We start from the raw sequence: 10,257 nt of genomic DNA, 5'->3' as shown, positions 1-10,257 counted from the left end.
AAAATAATTCCCATGATTTTGATCTTGTATTTTGATCACATGGTCAATAGTAAATCTAGGTAAGCATGGACAGCTGATCGAACGGGAGTCGAGCAGCATGGGCAGCTTAAGGGACTCGCCAGTGCTGACTCCACTCCTGCACATGGTCATTATTTATCTTTATGCCTTGCGGGGGTTGGGAGAGGGAGGGGGGAGACTTTAAAGGTATGTTTAGTAGTGAAAATTAAATATTAGTATCAAGGAAGAAAAATAAGTTAAAATCTTATTTATTAAACTCTTTAGTCCTACGAGCTATTGTATACCGAACATGGACCAAACGTTTCTAGCACATAGAGTAATCACTTCTCACATGCCGGAAGTTTTATCTTTATATGCGTAGTCGAGTACCATGACAAAGAAACAGCGCTTTTGTTTATTTCCCTAATATCTCAGGTGATGAGGAAACAGAGTTGGGATTAGCAGATCTATGCGGGGAGAATGGTTCTGCATATGATCGAATTGTTTTATATACGGGAATGGTTGATCATTTGCTACGATGTGATGGTGCAGAAGATATCTCCATAACCATGGACAGAGCTAGAGAGGCCATTGATAGTGGCAGGGCTCTTGACAGGCTTTTAAATTATATAAAGATATCCATCAAAGTGGCCTAAAAAGGTGGTTTGCAGTTGAATTCACTCTCTTGTTTCTTCATCACAATATTTTTATTATTTATTTATTTTTGTTCATGAAATTTAGTTTTTTAATACACAACACATCAATAAAAATTCTTTTGGCGCATAAACTTTGCTTAGGAAAAGAAAGAGACTAAACTTGGAAACTTCAAGACTGGGGAGGCGGTGGTAGGTTGTGCCCGCCGGCAACCACTCTAAGGCTTTCGGAGGCAGTGCTGGTCTTTAGAAAAACGAAATGCCTCCGGCAATCCATAACTAATTTTCTAGATTTGCTTCTCTAGCACCATGATGAACTACGCTCCCGGCTTGTCCCTAAGCACAAAAAACCCAGTTAGTCGCTCAATTGTAGTCCAATTTCATGGCAAAGTTGTCGTTAAAGTTTGTCAATGGTTTTATTTTAGTCATTCAAGTAAAATTCCTGGGTTTTTCTAAATAGAATATATGACAAGATTTTTCATCTCGAAGCTCTCTTCTACCTCGGGCATCCTGAAGAAAAATCAGGGGCAGACCCATTAAGGGACGAGTGGGGTTGATCGTCCCAATGAATTTTCAAAAACTTTTAATTGGACCTTGTTAAATTTAAATTTTCAGATTTTTTTGATTTCTTTCAAAATTTATTTTAGCCCAACTATAATTCTGGTCTGCCCCTGAGAAAAACTAATAAATGTTTAATTGAGGTACTGAACTGAAACAAAAACCAAATTGCGTGTCTAATACGAGATTTCTCTGTGATTACGTATACGATTGATTAGAAATATTAACCTGGAGTGGCAGAGGAGGCCGATGCATAACCCGAAGGGAAGCAGTCGAGTATTAGAAAGACCACTAGCATCGCCATCATAAACTTTGCCCTTCTGGTGGTATCCATTGCTCTAGTTTTATATCTTTTGCATCCCAGAAATTCAATTTTATAGAGAGAGGTGGAAATGCAGATTCAACATGTAAATTTGACCAAATCTACCTGCATATAATTAATTTTTTTTTTTTTTTTTAATATCATATGTTGCTTAAAGTCTACAGCTTTTCCTGAAAGATAAATCCATTTTTCTAGCATTCACATTTGGTTTCCAAAATAATTGATTTCTTTACTATAGGCCCAATTCTAGAACGACATGTGATCCCAATAATTTCAGCTGACTAACAATCGTCAAAAACGACGGTTTTCTTCCAACTAGCCTCCCGTTTTGCTCTATCTTGGCATATATACTGTTTATCAAAGATGAAAAATGAGGTTATGATTAAAGGGAGCATTTTATAGTTTTTGAACAAATTGTTAGGGCGCTTTAATTTTTATGATGTGTAATTTCATAGCATGAACACAACAATCAGTAGTCGATACATATTTTTAACATGACAGTCAAATTTGGAATTGATGTTATTATTGGAGTTAACAATTTTATGACGTTCTTCAACTCTGGCCCTTGTTTGAGCCACGTTATTTTCTTTAAAATGTATTTTTGAATAGTGTATTGATGGAAAATGTGTGGTTAAAAAATAAAAATAAAAAGTTTTGAATTTCCGTATAATATTATTTTGTTGAAAAATATGTGATTGAAATTATGTCAAATCACTGTTTAAGAATGTATTTTTTTTTTTTTTTTTAAAAAAAAGTGGCTCAAACAAGGCCCTAATGACTAAATATATTCAAAAACACTTTAATGATAAATTTGAAATTTCATATAAATCTCAATGACCATTTGTGAAACTATCCCTAGATTAAGATGAAAGTTCTACACGCTTTGGTGCCTTTCTTTGGCAAATTTACAAAAAGCTTATAAAGAGGAAAAGTGATGATGATGATGGTGATAATAATAATATCGAATCTCACGAAATGTTTGAATAATAATAAGTAGTAATTATGAACATACATTTAAAAAGTAATCATAAATTATTATCCAACCAGAGACAATTAGCTCGAAAAGGCCTCAAATAAGTAACAAACAAATTATGATTCCCATTTTTCTACCCGGTCTTTTGTTATTTGATCATTTAATTATTTTATGTTGAGTTGAGCTTGTATTATTGGGTTTGGTCTAAGGCCCTTTACCTTCTAGGTTAATGTTTTCTATTTAAAGGTTTATATTGTAAATTAGAACTATGTTGATGAATTGATGAATTAATGTTTTATTGCCAATGCATTCTTCTCCTCTATTCTTCTTCTCTTCCTCTGGTTTCTTCTTCTTTGGTCCCCCCTCTTTCTCTCTGGGTTTCTCCCTCTTTCTTGCTACCTGCATCAATTCTGCTTCTTCTGCTTGTTACTTCAATCTATGGTGCATCATAATTTGGTTATATATTGAATGCTTCAAATTGATCCTACATTAAAGTGTCTTCTATTTATTATGGAGTTGTTGTGGATTTTATTTATGTTTTCTTTAGTTAGGCTTGTACTATTAGGTTGGCCCAAGCCCTTTAACTATTAGTTTTATTTATTTTCTATTTGTATGGTTGGTATTGTGACTTGGAAGTTAGACGATGAATAAATGAAAATTGAAGGTGATTTGTTACCAACACCTTCTTTTTCCCTATTCTTCTTCTCCTCATCTGGTTTCTTCTTCTTCTCTGATCTTTCCCATTTCTCTCTGAATTTTTCCTTCCTTTTTACTACCTACATCAATTCTACTTCTTCTGCTTGTTATTTCAATATATGTTGTATCATAATTTGATTATATGTTGAATGCTTCGAATTGATGAATTTTGAATTGCGGCTTGTTGCCAAGGTCTTCTGCTTCCCGTGAATTCTTCCTTCTTCTTCTCTTCTACTGCTTATAAGTTCTCTGTTGGACTACTGCTATCTTCTTGTTGGGTTTTTTGATACCCAATAATCCTAGGCAATGATGTTAAATCAATGTTGGATAAATTAATTATCGACACCTAAGATTGAGGACCCGACCCTAAATCTATTTAGACCATTGGAAGCAACCTAATTAATTAGTGTTGCTCATGGCTCGACTTCCACACTCATTGGGTGGCTTATATTGTTGGCCCACTTATCGATATTTTGTATTGGGCTTGACCCACAACTTTGACCTAATCTAAACTATATAAGCTAGCCTCCTTGGTCTTTTACTACTAACGTGTGTTTCGTCTTGGAAGAAAACAACTCTCTTCCTCTTTCTCTTGCTTTGGCCAATTTTCTTCTTCCTCTTCTCTAGCCTTTGTAGCATCGCCTTTGTGGCTGAAAGCACCATCCCTTTTGTGTCCTAAGTGGGTACAAGGCAAAGCAACAGGAGTGTGGAAGAAAGTTGGAAGTTTGGGTCGTGATTTGTTTAGGTGTTGTGAAGGTCGAGATTGGTATTTGAGCCCAGAAAATTCACCAATTGAAGGTCTATTATTCAACATTTGGCATTAGAGCGTGGTTGGGGTGAAATTTCTGGCCAAAATCTGACCTGCAACCTCAATCTGTTCAAATTTCTTCACAAAAATCGGACCTGCAACCTCAATTTTTAGTCGATCCAGACATCTTTTGGTGTAATGGAGGTCGGATTCGTGATCTGCATGTGGAGGCAGTGCTGGGTGGCTAGGGCATGTGGGTGATCGCTACATTCCTGTAAGGGTGCGTGGGTACGAATTTCGAGAAGTTGTCTTTTGGAAATTTTCTCCTCACATTATTTCTGACATTTTTCGTGTTGAAAGTTTTATGTTTTAGGGTTTGCAGTAGAATCTGGAGAGAGTTGTTCTTCGGGCAATCTGGACTCGATCATGATTTCTTTATTGCTGTAGTTTTTAGAGACTTTAGGACAAATAGTGGTGGTCCTAAAGTGATAAATTTGCATCTCTCGTAATTTATGGACTCAAATAGGTCCGCTCTGATATATTGGCTTATCGCAGTTTAAATTTCAACATTAGCAAATCATCGTGTGGGGGTGATCATTAAGATTGATGGTTGTCATTACTTGACAACCATTGCTTATGCTAGAAATTAGGATTACTTGCTCTTAATTTTTGTGATTTAGTACTTATTTTTGGATATATTAGCGTGTTGTACTTTGTACTAAAATTGTCATGAAATTTCATTTGATTGGATATACCTATTTTGTTACATCGTAAATTCCGTTGTGTTGTTGCTTCCATTAGAATACCGAAACCTTACCTGTTCGAACGTTCCGTTGATTTAAGATTGTGAGTCTTACGAAATCCTGAGAATTTAGGATGGTGTATATTGCGGTAGTAAGATTACTTTTTGTGACTTATTTTTGCATTTGATTGCTTCGTTTTTCCAAAAAAAAAATGTCTTCATATTTCGAAGTTGGTATTTTTAATAAAATGTGATTTTTCAATCTAGCAACAAAAAATGAAAGGTATTTTGGTCCAACAAAAGGTTTCAAAAGCCATTGAAGGCAATTTTCCATCTAATTTTTCAAAAGAATAAAAAGAAAAAGTTGATAAGCTTGCTTATACCTCAATCATTTTATATTTGTCTGACGCTGTTTTGAAAAAAGTGGGAAAATTGAAAACCACAAAAGATTTTTGGAAAAAGTTGGAAGATCTGTATTTGCTTAAATCTACTCCCAATAAACTTTATCTTCTTGAGCATTTCTTGAATTTTAAAATGGATCTTTCAAAGGATCTTAATGACAATCTGGATATTTTCAATAAACTTGTCCAAAATATTTTTAACTGTGAAGAAAGCATATCTGAAACATATAAGGCATTATCCTGCTTAATTCCATGCTTGAGTCATATAAGGAAATTAAAAATGTCATTAAGTATGGTAGGGATACATTGACACCTAAAATTGTCATAGATTCTCTTAAGAGTAAAGAGATCAAAATTAAGGCTAAAAATAAAGATAAAAGGAGTGGTAAGTTACACATGATGAGGAGTAGGATGAAGTTTAAGCGAATGAATTTAGGTATAACTCAAAATAGTGTTGATTCGAGTAGTGACTCAAGTGATGAAAGTGGTAAGATGAAGGGCAAGGGATAGGACAAATCTAGTGGTAGGTGGTGTTATAGTTGCGGTAAGTCTTGACACTTTATTAGAGATTATCCCAAGAAGAAGGATAGGTAAAAGGGTTATGTGAGAGGTGAGACGAATATGGTTAAGAGGTCGAGCTATGACCTCAACGAGGTTTATTGAGAAAGTAAATCTAGTCACTGCATATGCATATGTGTGTGATCCTTTCTACATGTGTGTGATTGCCTAATTTGTTGCATGACTATATGTTGTACTTCAATTTGTTAGATATATGTGTTTGCATGAATTTGAGGTAATGTGATTTCTTGGTGTGATCGTTTGCATGCGTAGCAGGTTAGGATGCATTAGCAGTACGTTAGATTTTTTTGGTAAGGTGGAGTGTAGATGCCTAGGGGTACATGGTGATTTGTATTGGGGGATGTGGAGTGTGACATTTGAGCCACGAGTGGAAATGTGATCAAATGTAGAATCATTTATCTATGAAAGAGACCCTATACATGTAGAGTGAGAGATAGACACTTGTATCACTTCTGTAAGGTGGAGACCCATTATTCACATAGGTTGAGAGAAGTGATGTAGTGATAGAGGATTATCCTGAGAATTTAGGATCTATTGTGATTTACCGGTTAAATATGAGTTAAGTGATTTGTTTAGTGAGTATGGTGAGCGATAAGAGGAGATATGTATTCTCGAGGTGGGAGTAACACGTAATGGGATAGGATAAGTGTGATGAGATCTTTCGTGGGGTCATTTATGTATTTGTTGCATATGTGTTTAACCGTGTGCTGATTACCTTGGTGTTAATCTTTGGTTCTGTGTGAACGTGATTTTCTTAAAAGATCTGTGTAATATCCTATATAATATCTTCATCACATGATTATTTGTTCATTGAGATATTTGTTTCTACTTGGGTGTTTTTGGACCTTAGCCCCAGTGAGTACATGGAGCAAGTGTGGTGTGTGTTTCGATTCGAAACACGAGGTAAGATCTGTGATACCAATTTCATTGGATTACCTTAATTGTGCAAGTTTAAACTTTGTGTTTTTGGTTGCTTGTAGATTATTGCGCATCAAGGTGGAGATTATTATTCAATAGTTCTTTTGCTGCTTAAGTTACTGAATACTTCAATCCAAATAGCACTCCATTGGCTTCCTCAATTGATCCTAAAACACAAGGTTTGCTTACCTAACGTTCAGTCCTAATGTTCTGAGGAAGATATTTGTAACTTAGCTATTTAAGAATTCTGTATTCTGAATTATATTCATGGAGCTGATGAGTCGAAATTTTATTTTTTGCATCGATTGAAGTCATTAATTGAAATAGTATTCTTTTCTTTCGACAATTGGGACTTACGATCGATCCTCTTAAACCTAGAAAATATATCCTACAACAGACTCGTAAGAGAGAGGTATGAGTTATATCTAGACAACATGTATGAAATGACGAATGGAAGGGGATTATAATCCATAATATAAAATGAAGATTTCAAGATCTTTTAAATGATTGAATCGCCTTACTTTTAAAACTTTGAAATCTACATTTTCTTATTCTCCAATGATCTCAATTCTGATCAAATGGAAGGGAATTATAATACACAATCTAAGTGCCTAACTTTGTAAGTTTTCATGCCATATATGTGGTTCTACGCACTTTTCTAATTTTAAGTTATTTTCCATACTAATTTTCATTATTTTCTTATTCTCTTTTTACATAACTTCAATTAGGAGGTTGCAAGGAATTATTTGGGAGTTGTAAGGAGTTAGGAAAGTTATGAATTTTAATTCCATTCAAAACATTCCCTGCTATCCACTTTTAAAATCTTTCGCGTCAGGTCATCCCAAACGGACGATCCGTGACCCGTATTTTCCAATACACGTGAATACTGAATAGTGATCCTAATCATTTGTGCCGACTTTCTTGATCAGCGATTAATTGTGTTTTCCGATAATCATTTTAGCAAAGGTATCCTTGAGTCACTAAGGAGGAGAGCACAAATGATGACGGATGGATTCAATATCTATTAAAATACGGTTTGCAATTTCACAGAAGGCAACACATTGTGATATTCGACTATACAGTTTAATTTTCAATTTCTTGCTTTATCCCAAGTTATTCATTTTATAACGAAATGATAGGTGCCGTGTACTCCTTCCCACCAATTTGCTTACCGGCAAAAGCAATGGACGCTGCAAAACGAGCTAGAAAAGGTATCGATGTTTGCTACTGCCTCAAACTTCTTGAAGCCACAAGCATTTCCACTCTCACGGGTTCAGGGTTTCGAAAGGAAGGGTTAGAGTTTGTAAGTTGTACTCGGAAATATGCTTAAGTCGTATATTATTGGGGAAAAAATTACGGGACCAAGGTGCTATGAGAATTAGGACATGTTTGACACATTTTATGAATTTGGTGCAAGTGAAGTTGAGGCTAAGTGTTTAGTGTACGGTATTTCATTTAAGGACTACTATTTTCGACAGCTGAGGAAGACGTGTTTGCAATTATTTCGAGTTTCAAGAAATTTAACGACATGTTCATGGAACCATACAACATCCAATCGTATATTGCTTTATGCTCTTTTTCATTGAGCTTGTATCTTCGTAACTCTATACAAAATTGACTATATTCAACTTTAATCTTTATGAATACCCAATATCATTCGGTGGTTGGAAATATCTTCATATTAAAGTAATTAAAGAAAGAATAATAATATAAATAATTTGATGTACTTTTTGGCTGCTTTGATGCATCTTTAGATGCACAAGCTGACCAAGTAACATTAAAATGGACATGTTCTAGATGCCCAAAAAGCTGCAACATTGGATCAATTTTACAGCTTTCAATAGCTGCACTCTATAAGAACTCTATTTGATTTGAATGCACTACTCAAAACTAAGTACATTGGCAGTGACGTATTTGATTTGGATCATTCTACCCACCACAAATTTTTATTTTTGTTGAATTATCTGATATTAACTTTGTTTAACTAGTTGGAGTTGTACTTGAACTCGACTCCTGAAACCATTAAAAGAAGAATTTTCTGAAGAAAAAAAATACTTAAAATTAAAAAAAAATGTAAAAATTTGGTTGTCATATTTAACCTAAATAATTTGATGAAGTTCTTGGTGAATACATTTTTAGGGAAAATTGCATTGGTCTCTTGTAATAGTGAGTTGTTCTTCAATCTTTAAAAATGAGCAAGTTGGTCCTCGATATTTTATTATAATTGTAGAATCAATCTTCAATGAGAATAACAGTCCAAATTTTCTTTAAATTACTGTGTGATCCTTGTGAAATCATGCATCACTCTAATTTTTGGGGTAGTAGCCTATGCTATAAAGCAAATCCCAACTTTATAAAGCCAGAAATGCGAAGGTTCTGTGATAGTTTAATGGAGTTGCAGACTATTTTGTCGTTGAAAACAATTATATTTTGCAAGTATAATGAAACGTTAGGACCAACTTACTCGTTTTTAAAAGTAAAGATCAATTTGTTATTGAGGCAATTAGTCGAGGTTTATTCGAGCAATTTTCTTTATTTTGCTTTTACCATATTACAGAATGTCCAATATGGATTGCACAAAAAATTTATCAGCAAAATTACAGGCATTATTTAGAGCTCCACCTAATTCGAAAACTCAATAAAATTCAAATATTAATATCATATTTGTTGGAAGTCTTTTCAACTTAAATATCTCCTAGATAGCAATCTATGGAGATGCTCCTACGTTCATTAATTTCAAAATAAATACATTTAATGTAATATCATTGACAACTATATATTTATTAAAATTTAACAAATAATAAAAATTCATTCTTGATCACATAATTTCTGAATCCTAGTGAAAAAAAAGTATTTAATAGGCGTTGCTGCCATGCAATCAGAAACTTTCACGGGCACAATCACTTATTTTTTTCCTAGCTTTTAAGCTACTACTGTTTAGGTCACGAACTCCTCGAGTCATTTAACCTTATTTAAAGCCCGTCCTTAGTGTCCTGATTCTGTCTTTTCATGTTTTGTTCTTCCTTTCCCTCCAAGATTTTTCCTTCAAGTTTCTTGGGAATATATTCGAGAAATTCCCTCTTCTTATCAAATATTTTTTGATCGTAGAACATCAAATTCTTAATAGTCTCACTTATGGGTCTTACAGAAAAGCGTAAAAAAATCGATGAACGGGTGGAGTCTGATGATAAAAAAATTGTTAGTTCTTGTGTCAACCTCAATTTGCCAAGTCCCATGAAGCCAGTAATTGTAAATTCAGAAGAAAAAGGGCTTGAAAAGAAGGGTGAGGACAAAGAGAGTCCAAGAACACCAATTTGTACAAAATCAAAAATTCCTTGTAAGTTGGTATGTCCACCAGCCCCCAAGAAGCCAAGAACAAGTTCAAAATTTCATAATCGTGCTGCCACGGAATTCTTCCAACCCCCAGAGGATTGGGAAACACTTTTCGGACATGGCGTCAAGGAAGAAGCCAAGTTAACTTAGCATAATATCGGTAAGCACTATTAGACGGTACTCGATATTGAACATTATAACTAACAAGAATTTAGCTTTCAAGTTTTTCTTTGGTTTTCAATGCCTTCTTTGTTTAGGAGTTTCATTTATATACAATTTAGATGACAATTATAAGTTACTTATTCCATTGATTTTGTTTGAAGTTACTGTCTATTGT

General features: G+C 34.3%; 1 long non-coding RNA gene and 1 pseudogene across 1 annotated transcript; one reads left to right on the top strand and one right to left on the bottom strand.

Moving 5' to 3' along the window:
- Positions 1-661: 661 nt before the first annotated feature.
- Positions 662-1,860, bottom strand: LOC111381864. The gene is made up of 2 exons (XR_002700418.1): positions 1,437-1,860; positions 662-986 (listed from the first exon to the last, which is right to left on the bottom strand). It is a non-coding gene; the product is annotated as an uncharacterized LOC111381864 (long non-coding RNA).
- Positions 1,861-5,711: 3,851 nt separating this feature from the next.
- Positions 5,712-8,629, top strand: LOC111381862 (annotated as a pseudogene).
- Positions 8,630-10,257: the final 1,628 nt, after the last annotated feature.

The sequence above is a fragment of the Olea europaea genome, unplaced genomic scaffold (assembly GCF_002742605.1).
Source record: "Olea europaea var. sylvestris unplaced genomic scaffold, O_europaea_v1 scaffold2387, whole genome shotgun sequence".
NCBI lineage: Eukaryota > Viridiplantae > Streptophyta > Magnoliopsida > Lamiales > Oleaceae > Olea > Olea europaea.
The sequence above is the reverse complement of the archived record's forward strand: the minus strand, read 5'-3'. Positions and strand labels throughout refer to the sequence as shown.